Source organism: Alligator sinensis, unplaced genomic scaffold (genome assembly GCF_000455745.1).
Source record: "Alligator sinensis unplaced genomic scaffold, ASM45574v1 scaffold876_1, whole genome shotgun sequence".
NCBI lineage: Eukaryota > Metazoa > Chordata > Crocodylia > Alligatoridae > Alligator > Alligator sinensis.
Window position 1 is genome coordinate 984999 of NW_005841938.1, and position 16546 is coordinate 1001544.

Sequence of the window (16546 nt, forward strand, 5' to 3'; positions counted from 1 at the left end):
TGTAGAGTGGGTTGCATCCCCTGCTGGGCTTGTTCTCCCCTCCCCCTTGTCAGCCAGCCCTCACTGCTGCAGCTAGGGAGCAGAGCGACAGGGCCAGCCCTGCTCTCTGGAGCAGACAGCATAGACCAGCCCAGGGCTGCAAAGCATGTTGGGATACTGAGGGACTGATTTAACTTGAACCAAGAAGGGGTCTGGGACAGAAGTTTCATAAACCGGTTTGACCCAAATCAGTTAAGTCTGATACTGCATTCAACCAGGTTTATTTTAAAACAGTTTCAGCCATTTTGAAACTGGTTTATGGGCACTGAGCTTCTGTTCTGTTACAGGTTTAAACCAGTTTCCGATCACTTAAACTGGTTTGTGTGCAACTTCTGTCCCTAACCTAGATGGCCTTCATGCAAGTCTTGCTTCAAGGTTAGAGCCACATGGCTGTTTGTTTGTTCTTTTTAACACATGGACATAAAGCACCTAGAAACATTCAGCTGTTTTGATTAATTATTTGACTGAAGTTTGATGCCATTTAAAAGTGCAGTCAGGTGGTGCTATGGAGAGCCACAGGTGGGGGAGACGCATAAAGAAGGTAGGCCCTTAAGGACGCCATGTACATCGTGCTAGTTGCCTCACTTCTCCCCATCTACGCATCTTTATTTGGTTTGGCTAGTCAGAAGCCAAGTTCTCTAAAGCTGAAATACTTCCGCTTTAATGAACAAAATGCATCTGTTATCCTGCTTGTTACCCATGCAACAGAAATGAACCCAGCTTTCCTGATCCGTGCTGGTGATAATCTGATTCGAGGAAAACGTATGTTTCTAAAATTACTAACACTTGAACCATGGGCCAAAAGGAGTGCTTCATGTCTGCTAAAGGGCCACTCATTAAGTAGCTATTTAAAACAAACCACCATTCGTCCCTAGCAGCTTTCCTTCCAGCTGTTGCGCACACAAACTTCCATGTCTTGTGAAGATCTTGAAGATGTTCAGGGGTGGAGTTCAGCTTTATGTATAAGAGTGCTTTCAGGTTTAGTCCCAAACTTGTAAGCTTTTTAGATTTAAAAAAAAATCATTAAGTTGAATATTTGTTAGTGAAATCATGTTAATTATGCAATTCCTTTTAAGTTGGGGGGCGGGGAGGGATGGAAGTGTTTAGTAAACATGGTTCGACATGAGTCTTAGGCTTACCCTGTTTGGTTGTTAGCCAACAGAAGTCACCAGTTCTTGAATATTACTGCTCTAACACACACCACATGTTGCATCCAGTAAGACTAGTGATTCAGTGAATCTGGTCAGACTTCCACACCCCACTCTCAACTGCTGACTGGAAGCTACATCCTTTTTAATAATTAACAGGCCTTGTTAACGGAGAGACGAAGGAGATGGGAAAACCGAGACCTTCAGGTCTCTAGCACTAGCCCTTAAATCTCTGTTGGAAAGTCCTGCGGACATGGAAATAAGGCTGCAACCCAGAAACACAATTTGTTTTCAGAGAACAGTTCTGTGCAGCAAATGTTGTCAAGAGTGGTACTGATGCAGGAAGTGAGATTTATGTCCAACTGTGCCTGACTTCCAGTGGATTTTAGTAAGAGCAGAGAGAGGGGTAGTCACTTTTGATATCAACAGTTTCCAAGACTTTTCCTGCCTTCTGTTGCCAAATACACATAGCTTGTTATATCAGAAACGTGTCAGCTTTAGTAGTATCCTGTATCTAAATATAATATAATGTAAAAAAGCAACAGGGATATTAAATATCAAAGATAAACTATTAAAATATTAATCCTAACAATAACTTAAGGTCTCACACACAAGTGGGTCTCTCCCTTCAAAAGACAGTTGCATACGATTGAAGTGTTCACGTTCTAGATACGCTGAGGAAGGTCAGTACGTAAGCTTGGATGCTTTACACAAACGACCTTTGACGTGTTGATGCAGGGTTTCTAAAAGAGTTGTCACTGCACTAGAACCAGCTCCAGTTCTTGGAAGTCCTGAAGTCTTGCAACATCTTTGTCCTTTTAAAAGAAGGTGGAAAAATGCATGTAAACTTCTTGTTTGCATATATAAACTGGTACAAGATGGTGCATGCAAATATAAGTCAATACCAGACACCCGATACCAGGTTTAAATAGACTGAATAAGGATGGGGTACGTGTCTTGCTAGTAGCATAGGGCCAGAGGGGAGGGGAAAAAAAATGAATCGCTTAATAGAGCATCTTGCATGCTAAATTTTTTGCTTTCTTAAAGAGCCTGCAATTTATTCTTCATGCAGCGACTGCTCCAACCAGAATATTGCTAAGGTCAGTGCCTGCATCAGATCAAGCAAAGATCAGGCCTGTTGATTTCCGTTACAGAACCATAGACAGGTAGTGTCTGAGCGGAGAGGGAGAAAGTATTAATAATTGCTGAAGGCATATGCTTAGCTGCCTTGTAAGAAAAGCCAAGATGCAGCTCTCTGCATTTTAAAACAGCAGTGATATACTCAAGTAATAAATATGCATGATCTTCAACAAGTTTGCTAGTTTGTTCAGTTGTTGAAATAAAGTACCAGAAACGTGCATTTTCCTCCATCATGTCATAAGTTTTAGGAGAATATGCTCATACATTTTGATACAGAATTACATAGGAAGAAACTACAGCATTTTCTTGAGTTTGGCCCTTCCCCCCCCCCTTTTTTTTTGGGAGAAAAAAAATATTTCAATAAGTTCTGATCCACAGACTCTGCTAATCATTGCACACTCCCTGGACTTCACAAGGGCACAGAAATCAAACATCATTTGATTCAGAAGCTGAATGTGTAAGTTCTTACCTTTCTCACTAGAGTATCAGGTAACTTCCTAATCTTCCACTTGCTCTGGATTCACATCCAATTCACAGCAACTCACTCTGAGCAGATCCTGATAAGTCAATTCTTGTCGGTCTAATTCAATTTCAAGGAAGTCATTTTCTCTAATGGGTCTGAACCTTTACCTGAAGCACCAGTTCTGGTTTGAAAAGAGAGTTGAGAGAAGGCAAAATATAGTAATCTTACAGAGTGTGGAGGGAGGGAGTGGAAATCACTTAACATACCCTGGAACTGAGAGAGGATTTATATTTATTATCTGAACTCAAGATTTTTGCTGGTGCAATAACCAGGGGCTGTTCTCATGTTTAACTTTCTCCGTAGACAGCCCTCAAGGGGGAAAAGTAGTACCATTTTACCAGGTGGACACATTGTCCACCAAAGTCATTGCTTAAAGCCTCCAGCAAGCTAATCTAAAAGGAACACTGGTACCTACATCACACAAGGCACTCCAGGCCACATGTCTGTGGCTGCAGGGAGCCCCACTGCCTGCAATGGGGCTTGCACAAGCTTGGAGCAGCCTGCAGAATGAAGGGTCTTCCTGGGATTGGAGAGACAGCCCTAGCAACGTTGCCTAGACCGGTTAAATGATGGCATTAAAAATACATAGTAAATCCAGGTCTACAAAAGATCAGTGACCTTATGCAGCGATGCTGCTGAATAATAAGTAAAGCCTGGTTTCAAATTGAGCCTACAAGGGGCGAACTGGAAATTCTGGCTGGGGCCCACTAGGTTGAAACTTGTATGCAGAACTTAATTCAGGATTAAGGTAACAGCAGAGTGTTTCTATCGTACAGAACGTTTTTTTTAATGGGCTTTTCTAATGAAACACTACCTGTTGCAGAGCATCATCATGAAGTTGCAGTATTTGTCCTGTTTCTGAGAGGCTGCAACAACATGCAATTGTCCACAGTCTGCTCGGTAAATTGAGACTTAATGCCATTGATTTCACCAGAGGAATTCTGGATTTACGTCAGCGTACCCAAGGAGAATTTGATTTAAAATGCTGATGAAGGGTTTCATTTCAACAGCAATGAACTTCGCATGGGGGAGAGGGGGGAGGGCAGTAGAAATGCATTAGGAGGCGCACACAGCAACTTGGAAACCTAGAGCAGTGTTTTGTTACTAAGTTACAATTTATACTGGTTTATCAAAGCGTTGTTACATTTCACATCCTGTGTTACAGGATCTGAGATTTTAAACTGAAATTTTAGACTGGAAACTTCCGGCCCAGACAACCTTACATTTTTCAGGAATGGTTAATAAGGTTGACCGCGTTGAGTAGGATGTGAAGCACGGGCTTAAACTGAAGTAGATTTAAATTAGATCTCAGGAAAAATAAACTTCCTTAGATTAACAGTGTTGGAGAGGGGGTGGGAAATAGGATGATCTTTTTATTTAGGAGGGTGAGAGAGTTATAGACTGGCTAAATTGCTCCCTGCCATCACAGCAGCCCAGCGACCATCTCTGCACTTCCACCTCCATTACTAGGCAAGGGTGGAGGGGAGATGGTTGTAGAGCAGCATGAAGCATGCCCTCACTTCAGCTCTCAGCTAATAACACAAATATGCAACAACAACGCGGCAACAAGCTGCAGTATCATGGAAAACGATGCTGCTTTACCTTGCAGATTATATGGGAAAGTGCCAGTGAAGAAAAATGGCCGAAATGTTGGAGCAGGACCAGTTGATGAGCCGTTTGGTTGCTGAGGGGCAGGGTGTTTAGATGATACTGGAGAAAACAGACCTCTATGGTGGGACACAAAGGTTCGACACGTGGGACCATTGTGGACTCTTGGCAGCGTGCATTTTGGTGCCGCGATGGCTGCTGATGGGGTAGGCATAGGCAGCTGTTCATTAGTGTCCAAAGCAGGAAAATCATCTCTGCTGAACAGCGATGTGGGTGTGCGTAAGCTTTCAAGCCGAGTTGCCGGTGAACAAGGACTAGTTTAATTCAGAGAAGCCAAAGAGACGCAAGTATTTTCCTTCTGGGATGCTGCTCGGTTGTCTGGACCGCCACGGTTTTCTTCAGCGTAAATATAAGGGAATGGTGGAGTTGCCACCATTATATAAAATAGTTCATAACACTTGGCAAGTTTAAGTCTCACTTCTTGCCATTGATTTTCTTCCACTGCAGAGGACGTATAAAACGTGGAGTCAGGGTCAGGCAGCAGGGGCTGGGGGGGAGAGGGGAGAAACCTTACTACTAAAAGGGATCAGGCTTCCTCATTTCACACACAAAAGCTAAAGCTAGGTTTTATCTATTGTAGCTCAAAATTGCAACAGCTTGCAGAAATCACAAGACCTGTACCAGTGTGTTTTGAGCCCAAAGCACTTGGAAGACTAGCAAGATGCAGGAAGTGTTAAATGCAGGGAGGGAGAGGAAACAAAAGCCAACCGGGAGGGAAGTCTTCATACGTTTTCTGCACCGAAAATAAAAAAGCAGAGGAAAGATAATTAAATCAACAAAAGCAGCTACCTCTGCATCTAACTAGGAACACCATGTCAATTTTTAAAAGGAGCAGATTGGAAAGTAAGCTTCTTGGCTAAATCCTATTCTATAGGAATTTTTTTAGACTTTTTAAAAATAATCTGCTCCAACAGATGCCACCAAATGAAGTAGCACAGTCTTTTGCAGTTGGTGCAGGTTCAACGTAGGACCCAATCCTACTACTACTATCCTCGCACTCAAACTGTGGGAGTCGATAGGTCTCTTGCCTGAATAAAAACTGCAGGACAATGGCAGTGCTAAACAGCACAACAGAAATTGTCACCTATACTTGGGTTAAGTTAACCTTTCAGATGTCAAAATGCAAGTAATTTGCCCTGCAGCATAAAATATGCATCTTTGCCCATAAAAACTAGCTAATTACCTACGGTTGCTACCAGCATACTTAATTAATTGGACAACGGCTATCAAGTAAGTCTGTGTTAGCTGTACATGCAGTCAAGACAGCAATCATGCCAGTATACAAGGACAAATCACTGTAGACTGTCAGCTCGTTAGCTTGTATTTGAGGCCTAATCTCAGTACAAATGTCACTAACCAAAATCAGCTCTTGCTGCTGAATGTTACCAAAGGCGATGTCACGGCCCCTGGTACAAAACTGCTAGCTTGAGACTTAATCTATACGCACCAATTTTAAGAGCATCACATACTCTTGATCTAATCATCTAATTGGCTTACGAGCGATTTAAGATATAAAGACGCCAACATGTTTTGCGGCTACAGCCAGAATTACGCTTTGCACACAGGAGGTCACCGTTCCCAAAATGCTGCAGTTGCTGAGGTTGACAGTAGTTCGTAAGGCAGTGACGGTTGAGCAGAGTCAGGTCTGTGCATGCCTATGCAACGGCTTTTTCTTAAGATTTGGTCCAAGTCTATTTTGGATGGTAACGCTTCAATAAAGCAGTCAAGTCGTTTGGAGTTTTTCAGACCCTCAAACGAATTGAATGTTCAAGGGCCTGACTCCGTGGGAAAATGCACTGCTGTACCAACGGCATTAGGCTCCCGAGCCTTGGGAAGGATTCCCGGCTGCTGTAACTTTAACCAAACCTGTCAGAACCATGTCGCTGCAACTTGTACCTCCCATAATCCTCCCGGTCTCTTTCTTTGATGTTAACTGCACGGCTTGTTCTCCTCCAGCTGTGAGAACCTCCTTATCTGCGCTGGGATCTAGCAGACAAGAGACCACTTGAGCACGGCTCCACATCCACGCCCAACGCAAGCGAGCGGGCCTGTGTGGGAAAGAGAAATGGTGGTGACTCATCAGCCGAACGAGTTCTTGCTGGGACAGCATGCTCAGTCCTGGACCGCCGGGTGCCAACAACGTGAGCCTGCCTGAAGGTGCCGGTAGTGTAGAGGAAGGGTAACTGGGGGCAAACTAGTGTTGCTTTCACACTTACTTTGAAAATTAAAAAAAATAAATAAAAAAAGGACACGATTCCAGTCTTTGGGGCACCAGCTTCCACTGTCTTACCCTTGCCTTGCAAAGAGCATGGGGTTAGCACTCTGGGCACAATAAATCACATTTTTTGCATCGTTCGGTCAATATGGCTTGTGGTTGCTCCACGAGCAAGACCGTCTGCCCAAGCACCTTGGAATAAACACCAGTGATGGGGGAAAGGCATGCTGGGAGGCTGGGGCTAAAGCTTTCAAAACCAGGGCAGGAGGGCCCTGGAGTTCAAGTTTCATGAGTTCCTGAGGCCAGATGTCAGTGGATGACTTAAGCTGACAAAGCATAGGCGAATCGAGATTCAGGAATGTGGTTCTAAAAGGCCCCTTTTGAATATCTCGGTTCCTGATTCAGCAGCACGCAGGCAGCTCAGTTTGGTTCTAGCTGCGCGGCTGAATCCCACCCGGCACGGCCAGGCAGGGCGGCACCAGGGCGAGGCTGACGCCGTGCCGCTCACTGGCGCTAGTCAGCCAAGCCATGGGCTGCCTCATTGGAGTCTACTACAGCCAACGAGTCTCAACTGTGTGCCACAGCAACTGGGGGTGCCCTGAGCATCGCCCAAGGGTGCACTAGCCGCTAGCTCACCCCAGGGCTTTCCAAGAGGAGCCCGGGGCTAAGAACCACTGACTCCAAACCCTGTAAAAAAAATGCTTCATTTGCCCTCCTGCTCCCGCCTATCATGGCCTGAGCCACTGGCACACACCAGGCCCTGGGGAAGGGCAGCGTCAGCCCCACACTCCCCTTTCTCCTTCTAGCAGAGCCTGAGGGAAGCTGCCGGGGCCAGGGCCGCTAACTGCCTCGCACATCAGCCAGCGCATGGTGGTGCGGGGCCAGGCCATGGGCTGGATGAATGATGCCAGCCTTGGGGCTGGAGCAGGCCCATGCACAGATGCCAGGTCTAGTGCCTGCTCCAGCTGGTCCAGGACCCAGGCTGCATGTGGCACCTGCCCTGGACCAGCTGGAGCAGGCACCACCTGCAACGATGTGTCCTGGACTGACCCCAGGTCTGACTTGTGGCCTGGACCGGCCGCAGCAGGCACCACGTGCAGTGCAATCCTGACCCAGCCAGAGCAGGCACTGGGTGCAGCCTACGGGCCCCGTCAGGTCCAGGAGTGGGCACTGCATGTCCAGGCCCTGAGCACATGCTGTCTCTGGCAGGTGGCTCAACTCAAGACCCAGGGCCAGCAGCAGGGGGGCAGGCTAGATGATGGGGCTCCCCAGGCCAGCTCTGCACCACCCCCTTCCTACGATGCTACACTGTTTTGAAAGAGGGCTCCCTTGCAAAATGAGCCTGTGCTGGGGGAGTTTCACTGCGACGTTTATAGCCTCACTTGTAATTTTGCAGGCTTTCCCCCCACATTGTGCTTGTGCCCTTAATTCCCTGTAGTTATTTCTTCAGAACATTGTTCTCTCTTAATTAAATCACTGCAGTGCTTGCTTGTGAACTATTTTTAACTCCAGCCTTTCTATTCTAGCTTCAGCTCCTGCCACCTCTGAGGAATTTACGCAAGGTTTCTACTTCTGTTTCGTTCCAAAACTCTTACCTTTCCCTGCCAGTGCTTTTTATTCACATGGGGTAGGGCTGGCGTTGCTCTCAGTTACTATAGATGTTTCTTCTCACATTAAGAAAGTCAAGTTAAAAAAAACCAGAAGAAACATTTCATCATCCTAAGTTCATCTGATCCCAACAGTCTTTTCTTGCCCAAGTGCACGGGGCTGGACCCGACGACCTGTAAGGTCCCTTCCAGCCCCTAACAACTACGAAACTATAATCCTTGTGCCTAGAGCATGTTGTATCCAAACACTAAACCTCTTTCCAAGCATGAAGTGAGCTTCACGAGTGTGGGAGAGAGGGCGAGAGAAACAGGAGAGATTCTCTTGAATTTATGGATGGGGAACATTGAAGTACAGCGAACTGTGATTCTGGGCCTTTCCTCATAGGGCTGGGATGTTTTGGGGTGCTTTCTCCTTTCTGAGTGTTGTGATGTCTCAAGCGAAAATACCTAAAAACAGAAACCACTGTGGGGAAAAAAAAGTCTGAAATAATTTGCTGCAGGTTACGCAGAAATTCAACATTGAGGACAAAGAATAGAAGCCAAATTCGTCCTACTCTCAAAAAGCCCATTCTAGCCCGCATGCCTGTCCACTTCTCTGGCTAGCAATCTTCTCTCCCTTGGGCTTCTGCTGCCACTGTAGCTATTTTGGCTCATGGGCTTTTGCATTAGAATTTGACTTTCAGCCGGTCCCAATAATGCACTCACAACAGCTCCTAATGCATTTCCACTTCAGTAGATACAGCTGATGGACCACCATGATCCTGGCATGATCCAAGGCACTTAGGGTAATAGTGTGTGTGTGTGGGGGGGGGGGGGGGAACGGGCAAGTTTGGGAAATAAAAGCAAGTATTTGCTTAGACTTTACCAAACTGTAAGAAGTCTGAATGTCTTTTACATCTGGAACAACCCATAAAGATATAAGGCATAGATGGAAACCCCCCCGAAGTGCAGTCACGTCACTCGCACAAAAATTCAGGGGAGGAGGAGGGCACCTTTTTTGCGCAAAGGAGACTTGCAAGATGGGGGCTGATTGAAAATAAATAAAAGCTCAACCAGTAAAAATACACTTTGCCACCAGGTGGCAGAGCCGAACAACAAAAAAGAGCATCAGAACTTGGCTTCCTGGTATAATACTCTCTCATGCCCTTCTTTTATAAAAATAATATCCTTAGTATTTTTGCAAAGCCTGGAGCCGGTAGCTTCCCCATAAAGGGCGCGTTATGCAACGTGGTTAACGTGGCGGGGAGCGAGGCACACAGTGGTGAGCTCACTTAGTGCTCACGGGTTCTTAAAGCTCTTATCCCACACCCATCACCGGGCCGCCGAGCACTTCGGGTCAGCAGGTGACTTAAGAGCTACTCCCCTAGCCGGGCTAAACCCCTACCCCCTCCAGTCCTTCTTGTGACCAGCCAAGGCTGCCTGCTGAAACGCTAGTCGAGTTCACTGCTGCTTAATTACACAGTGCTCTTTTTCTCTGGAGTAGGGAGACATGCTCTTTCACATAAGTGGCTCTAAGACCGGATTAGCTGAGGGTTTACCTGACTCCAGACTCCAGCCTGCCACCACTCGCCTTCCCTCTTGTGCTTTGAACTCTGGATCTTCTGACTGACCTAATGCCGCTGAATACTGGAACGAAAACAATGCGTGCTGAAACACAAAGCAAATCACATGTTCTTTTCTTTGTTGGCATTTCATGCCCTCCCTCTCCAGTTTTGCTCCCGCACGATGGCTGATGGGGCGGTTTCCTCCCTGCCTCTCTGCCCACCGCCCCATACAGCTGTTGCCATCGTCGCGGATGACCAGGGTAGCAGCAACCCGGACAGCCATGGGGGCCAGAGAGGAGGAAAAGTGGTGCGCTGTAGGATGTTGGGGGTTGGATGTTGTTCAAGAAGACACCAGCCTCCCATGCATTACATATACTTGTCCACACACGGCATGCAGCACTACAATGAAGTTCCTGTTTGAAACAGGAAATCTGGGGGAGGGGGAAGGGGTAAAAAAAACCGACAGATTTAAGTTTTGTACCTGAACACATGATCATTCACGGTTTGTAGCGCTATAAGGGCATATGTGGGGCACGTCGCAGAATCATGGAAAAGTTGGGCTGGAAGAGACCTCCAGTGCTCCCATCTAGTCCAACCCCCTGCTCCGGGCAGGATCATCCCTATCCAAATGATCCCGTACAAAGCCTCATCTAACCCATTGCTAAAACTGTACAATCAACTGTGTAGCACACCGGCAAGGCACATGGGCCAAAGACACCAAAAGCACCCTAACTTGCCACAGGTAAAGCAAGGGGAACAACAGTGGTCGGTGTCCCACTGCTGCGAGGGCTGTTAAAATGCACCCAGCAGGTGCAAGGAAGATGGGCACACCTCCCCAACTCTGCTACAGAGGAAGGCAACCCCCCCCCCCTCCTCCACCCCCAAATCCTCAATCTGACAACCAAGTAAAATTCCTTCCTGATCCCAAATGTGGCGGGTAACCTGACCCCGAGCAGAGGGACAAGACCGTCTACCCAGGAACCTCTGGGTTTTAGTCCCAGCAGGCCATTGGCACAATCCAGTTCAGTGAGGTATGCCCAAGGCCAGAGATGCAATTTAGGCATGTACCATACCGAATCTGGGCTGGCTTCGAGTGTAGGCAAAATAGGCAGCCACCTACTCTAAGAAAACAAAACGGCAAATAAAACATTTTCCAGAAAGAATGGTTTTCTGTTAAATGTTGCCATGTTGCAGAAGCTGCTTTCAGACAATGCGCAGAGCCTTTTACTTTGAGTCCGTTCTTACATATTCGCTTAGCAGTTTCTTGGTCATGTCCGCGTACGCCTGTGGTCTGCTAGCGGCCTTCTGTGATCGGCTAACCCGTCAGAGATGGGACTGACCGTGATCGTGACGATCTGTCACCAAAACAGCAATGCCCTCTTGAAGCTGAATATCCCAAGACAAAAGCTAAAGAGAAGCCAGGAGTGCAAGACAGTTTTGCTCCACCTTTGGCACCACAGCCCAAAGGAGTGGCACTGGGTCGATCCATGTGCCTGGATCAGGCTGTGGAGCCCAAGCTGCCTCCACCCAGCCCTGCCCGCTGGCACTGGGCTCTGGTGCCCTGCAGCAACTCCTCTCAGCTCCACATCCTGGGATCAGGCCCCACGCCACCCTTCATGTCCAAACTAGGGTGCAAGACCATAGCCCACGGGGCTCCCCACGGACCAGATTGCATAGCGCCATGGACCAGACCGCTGTGAAATATGACCATTTTAAAGTTTAAGAAAAATCTCACTTGACCCTCCTCCTGGAGCCAGGGGTGTAAAACAAAGCCAAGGAGAGCTGAAGTCGGCTCTCTTGCTTCTAACTGATGCAGTTATTTAAGGACTACAGAGACATCTATAGCAGAACGAACTCTGAGCCGCACCGTTCAGAAAGATCCTGCCAAGTGCCCACGCATCAATGACAGCGTTTGCCTTTTCTTTCCAAGGTCCAGCACCGTCCAAACCAACCGTAAACATCTTCCTCAGGATACTCATGGAAGAAACTGTTCAGATTACCATTTTGCGCCACCCTTTGAGTCAAGAACGTGCGAGCGAGATGGTCTTCTCCATTGCACCCCAACTGCACGCGTTGATTGATTATGCTGCAAGTCACTGAGCGCCGGCCCTTCTGCTCCTCCAGGGAGTGATATTCAAGTCTAAAACAACATGTGGACAAAAAAGAGCTATGAAACCAACCCCTGGGGGCTAAGATCAGAACTGAGGATAGCCATGAAGAAAACATGCCCCAACAAGCACAAGGCCAGCGCCAAGGGGACACAACCTGCCTGGCCTGCTTTCCTCCTGGCCCCATGAACGCTGTCTCAGGCTTCACCGTAGCACACCCTCGGCCCCAAGCTAGCCCTCGCCAATAGCCTGCTGAAAAGCATATTCTCCTGTAGGTAGGAGCTGTGGGGTCATCGTCCCCTCTGGCAGAGTAGGCGGCTCTTCAACAGGTTTGGTCCCCAACTTCCTGGCTGAGACCATTGCAGATGTTCATTCAGAAAAGGGGTCACCTTGAGTCCACCCTTTCTCTTCCCCAGAGGATTCAACACACCTCTCCCTGCAGACTGCCAGGGACTAGGCAGGCCCTTTAGGCCTTTGACCTTAATAAATCATTGGCTTAAAAAAATGAATAGTCAAACGTCATGCCACCAACCAGCTTAGAAGCCACAACTGCGACCCGCCAGGGCATGAGCCCACAGCTTGCATCCTGGTGATGAAGGAGCTGCCCCATCCGGCTAGATTCCCTCTGCCCCCAACTCCCTCCTCCTGCCTCGGCCACAGCGCAGGCGAAGGGGTCAATAACCACAGCCAGAGAGAGCTGTATCTTCCCAGGCAGCCTCCGTGGGCCCTTACGTCCTTCCTGCCTGGCCGCACCACGGCAAAGCTTCAAGAGGACTAAGGGAGTCAAGTCGCCCCTCCAGCCTAGCTGCTAGCCAAGGGCCCTTGTCCTGGGCTTTGGAAGCCTGTTGCCAGGCTCTGGGGGCCCTGGGTTCAAAAAGGGCATCAGCTTTTGACGAGGGCAATGCTTTCACCATGCAAACAGACACCGCCTGCTTTGAGCAATTTGTTTGCATGTCGCTGTCAGCAGCTAACACTGCAAAAACCTGATGGAGAGCAGCAGCCTGCCAGGGAAGAGGGCAGAACCTAGAATGACCATTTCCCAGGCAAACACCTATCCCACCAGCCTCCAGCACAGGGGTCTCCACCAGCCTTCGGCTCTCACATGGGCGCAGCTTCAATAGGAGAGTTGTGGAGATGACTTCCCAGCCTTGCCTTGCACCGGTGGTTTGAGTAGCTGGAGAGGAGAGCGCCCTGAAGAGGCTGACGTTATTATACAAATGCTTTTGGGCTAACAACCCATCAATAAAGAAGAATTTGTGCGTGTTTCTTCTAGCATTTTATTTGGTAAATGGGACGTGAACTGTGGATGGCATTAAAAATAACCCTGCTCTCAATCCCAGAAATCAGGGCAAAGCTGGCCTGGTCTGAACCCACTGTTAACTTTGTTATTTTGATGAATGAGTTGATAAAAAAAATCTCTCTCCAAAATGCAAATATTTCTCCTTGCCGTATAATGTTGTAGTATGTAATGGGTCCAGTAGGCCGGTGTTAGCTATTCTCCTCCAAAAGTGCTACTGCCCAACCTTTGCTTCTTCAGACTGTATCAGTGGGAATCCTAAACAGTCCTACATTTATCAGGTGAAAGCCAAACATTTCCCAGAAGTGACACTGTGGGTTTGGGGCATTTCTGCTCGTTGCTGGGCACCCGCTCTGCACAGCCAACGACCATAAGACAGGACGCAAACTCCTGGGTCATCTCATCCAGTCCCCTAGGCTTGCAGTGGATTTAGGCACCTCTTCATTCTCACAAGCCCTTCAAAATGTACGCCGTGGGCAGGCTTTAGAGAGTCCTTTGTACCTGGGTGGCTTCAACAAAGGTTCCCAAAGCTCTTTTTGCTGATCACCCCTTGCTCCAGCTGAAGTCAATGGGAGTTTTACCCCTGCAGTCATCAGAAATAACCAAGGGCCAAATCACTTGGGGAGACCAGCACCGTCACTCCAAGTAATAACCCCACACACACTGAATGTGTCGTATCTGCTCCATCTCCCACCAACAGCTGCTATCGCATGCTCATCCTCAGAGGCACTCTATGCAAGACAGCCGTTTTTAACATGGGATGGGAGTCGCAAGTCACTTAACACTTTTTCTTTTTTCCTTTTTTTTTTTTTTTGGATATTCATTTTTAATCCCTGCATGGAAATCAATCCAAGAAAATAAATCCTTCGGTGACCTCTATCTGCTCCAAGCTGCTCTAAAACAAACCAGGAAATCCCCAAGCTTTTCTCTGGTAGTAACACGGTGTTTCAGAGTTCAAGCCAGGACCAGAAAAATACTGCTCCAAACTGGCAAAGAGCGGTAGTCTTCAAGGCTCGCTCTACTATGGTTCTCTTTAACTTGCTCTTACCTAAATAATAAGGTGGTACAAGTTGCTACTGCTTAAAGAAACTTGGATAGGGCTAGTTAAAAATATCCTCTTTAGTGCAACAAAACCTACTTAAACTGTTTCAAGTGATCACAGGTTTGCTTCTGGGGGGTTTTTTGTCTACCTCTTTTTTGTGATTTCTTTTTACGATGGTTTCCTGGCACTTTCTGAGGTTGAACTGTAACGTTATGGGCCACTCAGCCAACCAATATTTAGTTAAAACCTTAGCTAAGAATCCCAATGGGCTACAGGAGAAGGGTCAAGTAAGATTTTTCTTAAACTTTAAAACTGTCCTATTTCGCAGCTGTCATCTCACAGCCACAGAACATAGGTAGTGATTACGGTGATGAGCACAGTATAATAATCCACATAAAACAAAAGCGAGCAGAAAATCGAGTGGCATGAGCAATGACTCTGACGTATCCTATAATGATACGTATTTAAAGCCAGGCCTTCTTTGTTTTCATCGGTGACCTGGAAATGGGGTGCGCGGAGAGATGGCCGGGTTTGCAGATGCTCCCAAATTATTCCGTGTAATCAAGTCCTGTTGTTCGCCAGGTCCCTGAATACTAGAGCTGGGGGGCACCCGCTGAAATTAGGAGGTGACAGGTTTAAAACTAACAAGAGAAAGTACATTTTTTACACGAGTTGTTAACTTGTGGAATTCACTGCCGTGGAAAGTGGTGGAGGTGGACAGTTGAGCCAGATTCAAAAAGGGACTAGATTAATTCGTCCATCCATTTCTGCCGCTGTTGGAGACAGAGTATGGGGCTAGCTGGACCATTACTCTGACCCAATATGGCCCTTTTTATGTTCAAGCTTACTCAGGTAAAATCCCCACTGATCCAGAGGGAGAGGGGACCAGGAAAGTGAACAGAATAACAATTATTATGGTGGGTCATAATATCCCTTCGGCTCCACGGGTTTGCCTGTTGACCCACTTACAGCAGTTTACTTCCTACAGAATAAGAAGTTGAGATCCTCCTTGGTCTTTAGCTGCCAGATAATGTATTGATTAAATGGGGAAAGAATCACAACCCCCACAAATCCCACGCACCCCCTCTGAAAATGTGTTGTGCTAAAATATGGAACATCCTGGTGACGGAAAAAATGTCCCAAGACGTTAGATGGACCTTTAGAAATATGGTTTCCGTTTCCTGGCCTAGGCAAAGCATGAAAATTTACCAGCCAGTAAGCCAGAGACTCTAGCTAGAGTCTTTGAATATTAATGAATGTTATATTTACATATATGCGCGTTGTCTTGATCATAGAGGAGATCATTTATAAAAATTGTTGTATATTTTTTCCTTAGGAAACATGTAATAACTTCAAACTCTTGCAACTCCTGCCTATGCCGCCTGTGTGGGAGTTTAGTTATTAGAGTTGCCTGAATTCAAAAGCTTAAAAATTCCCACTGAATTTTAATGGGCGCTGGCTGAGCAAGGACTGCAGCGTTGGGCCCAGCTGAAGAACAGCACACAGATGGCTAAACGTGTGGGGACAGCACCCACTTGCAGTTGGCTGTGTGATTTAATTATTCCTTCCCCTACGTTGGGGTCTTTGACATGGCTCAGGGATGGCATCTTTAAAATGATTTGATCTCCACCAGTAAAAGTTGCGCAGAAGGACAGATTTTAAAGGGATTTTGATTTTGCTCAGCTGACCACAACAACGCACAACCCCTATGCAGACTGCTGCCTGGAGCAGTTCGGCACTACCTATAGCATGGGCGACTGGTGCCTCCTAATACTGGGGGGGCACCGGTGGCCGATGGCCAACCAAGGGGGGGCATCCCCCAGTGGCCAATCACCAGCTTCTCTCGGGGAGGGCACGGCCAATCTCAGGGGGTGCACCCCCTACGCATCATCAATGACCTATAGAGAACCCAGGGATAGTTAAATGCCTAGGAAAGATTTTCATAAGCCAGCAGTGGGAGTGGGACACTGCCTGTGCTACATGGGACTAAATGGAGAGAAGTGTAGGGAGAGAGGAAGGGGACTTGGATATGGCTGACCTACTGTGCCGGGGGTCTTCCACCATGGACCCTTTCTCGGCTTTATTGCTGCCAAGATAGCTCTGGCCCTATTAGCCAAAAGCATGCTTGGTCTCCCTCCCTCTGTCTCTCTTGCTCACATTTGACACCTTTCTCTCACCCCAGATTTCCATGGGCACTCTGGATAGATGTTGTGCT

General features: G+C 47.3%; 1 pseudogene; it reads right to left on the minus strand.

Moving 5' to 3' along the window:
- Positions 1-282: 282 nt before the first annotated feature.
- The window catches only part of LOC106721959, a 63001-nt pseudogene continuing 46737 nt past the window's right edge, over positions 283-16546 (minus strand).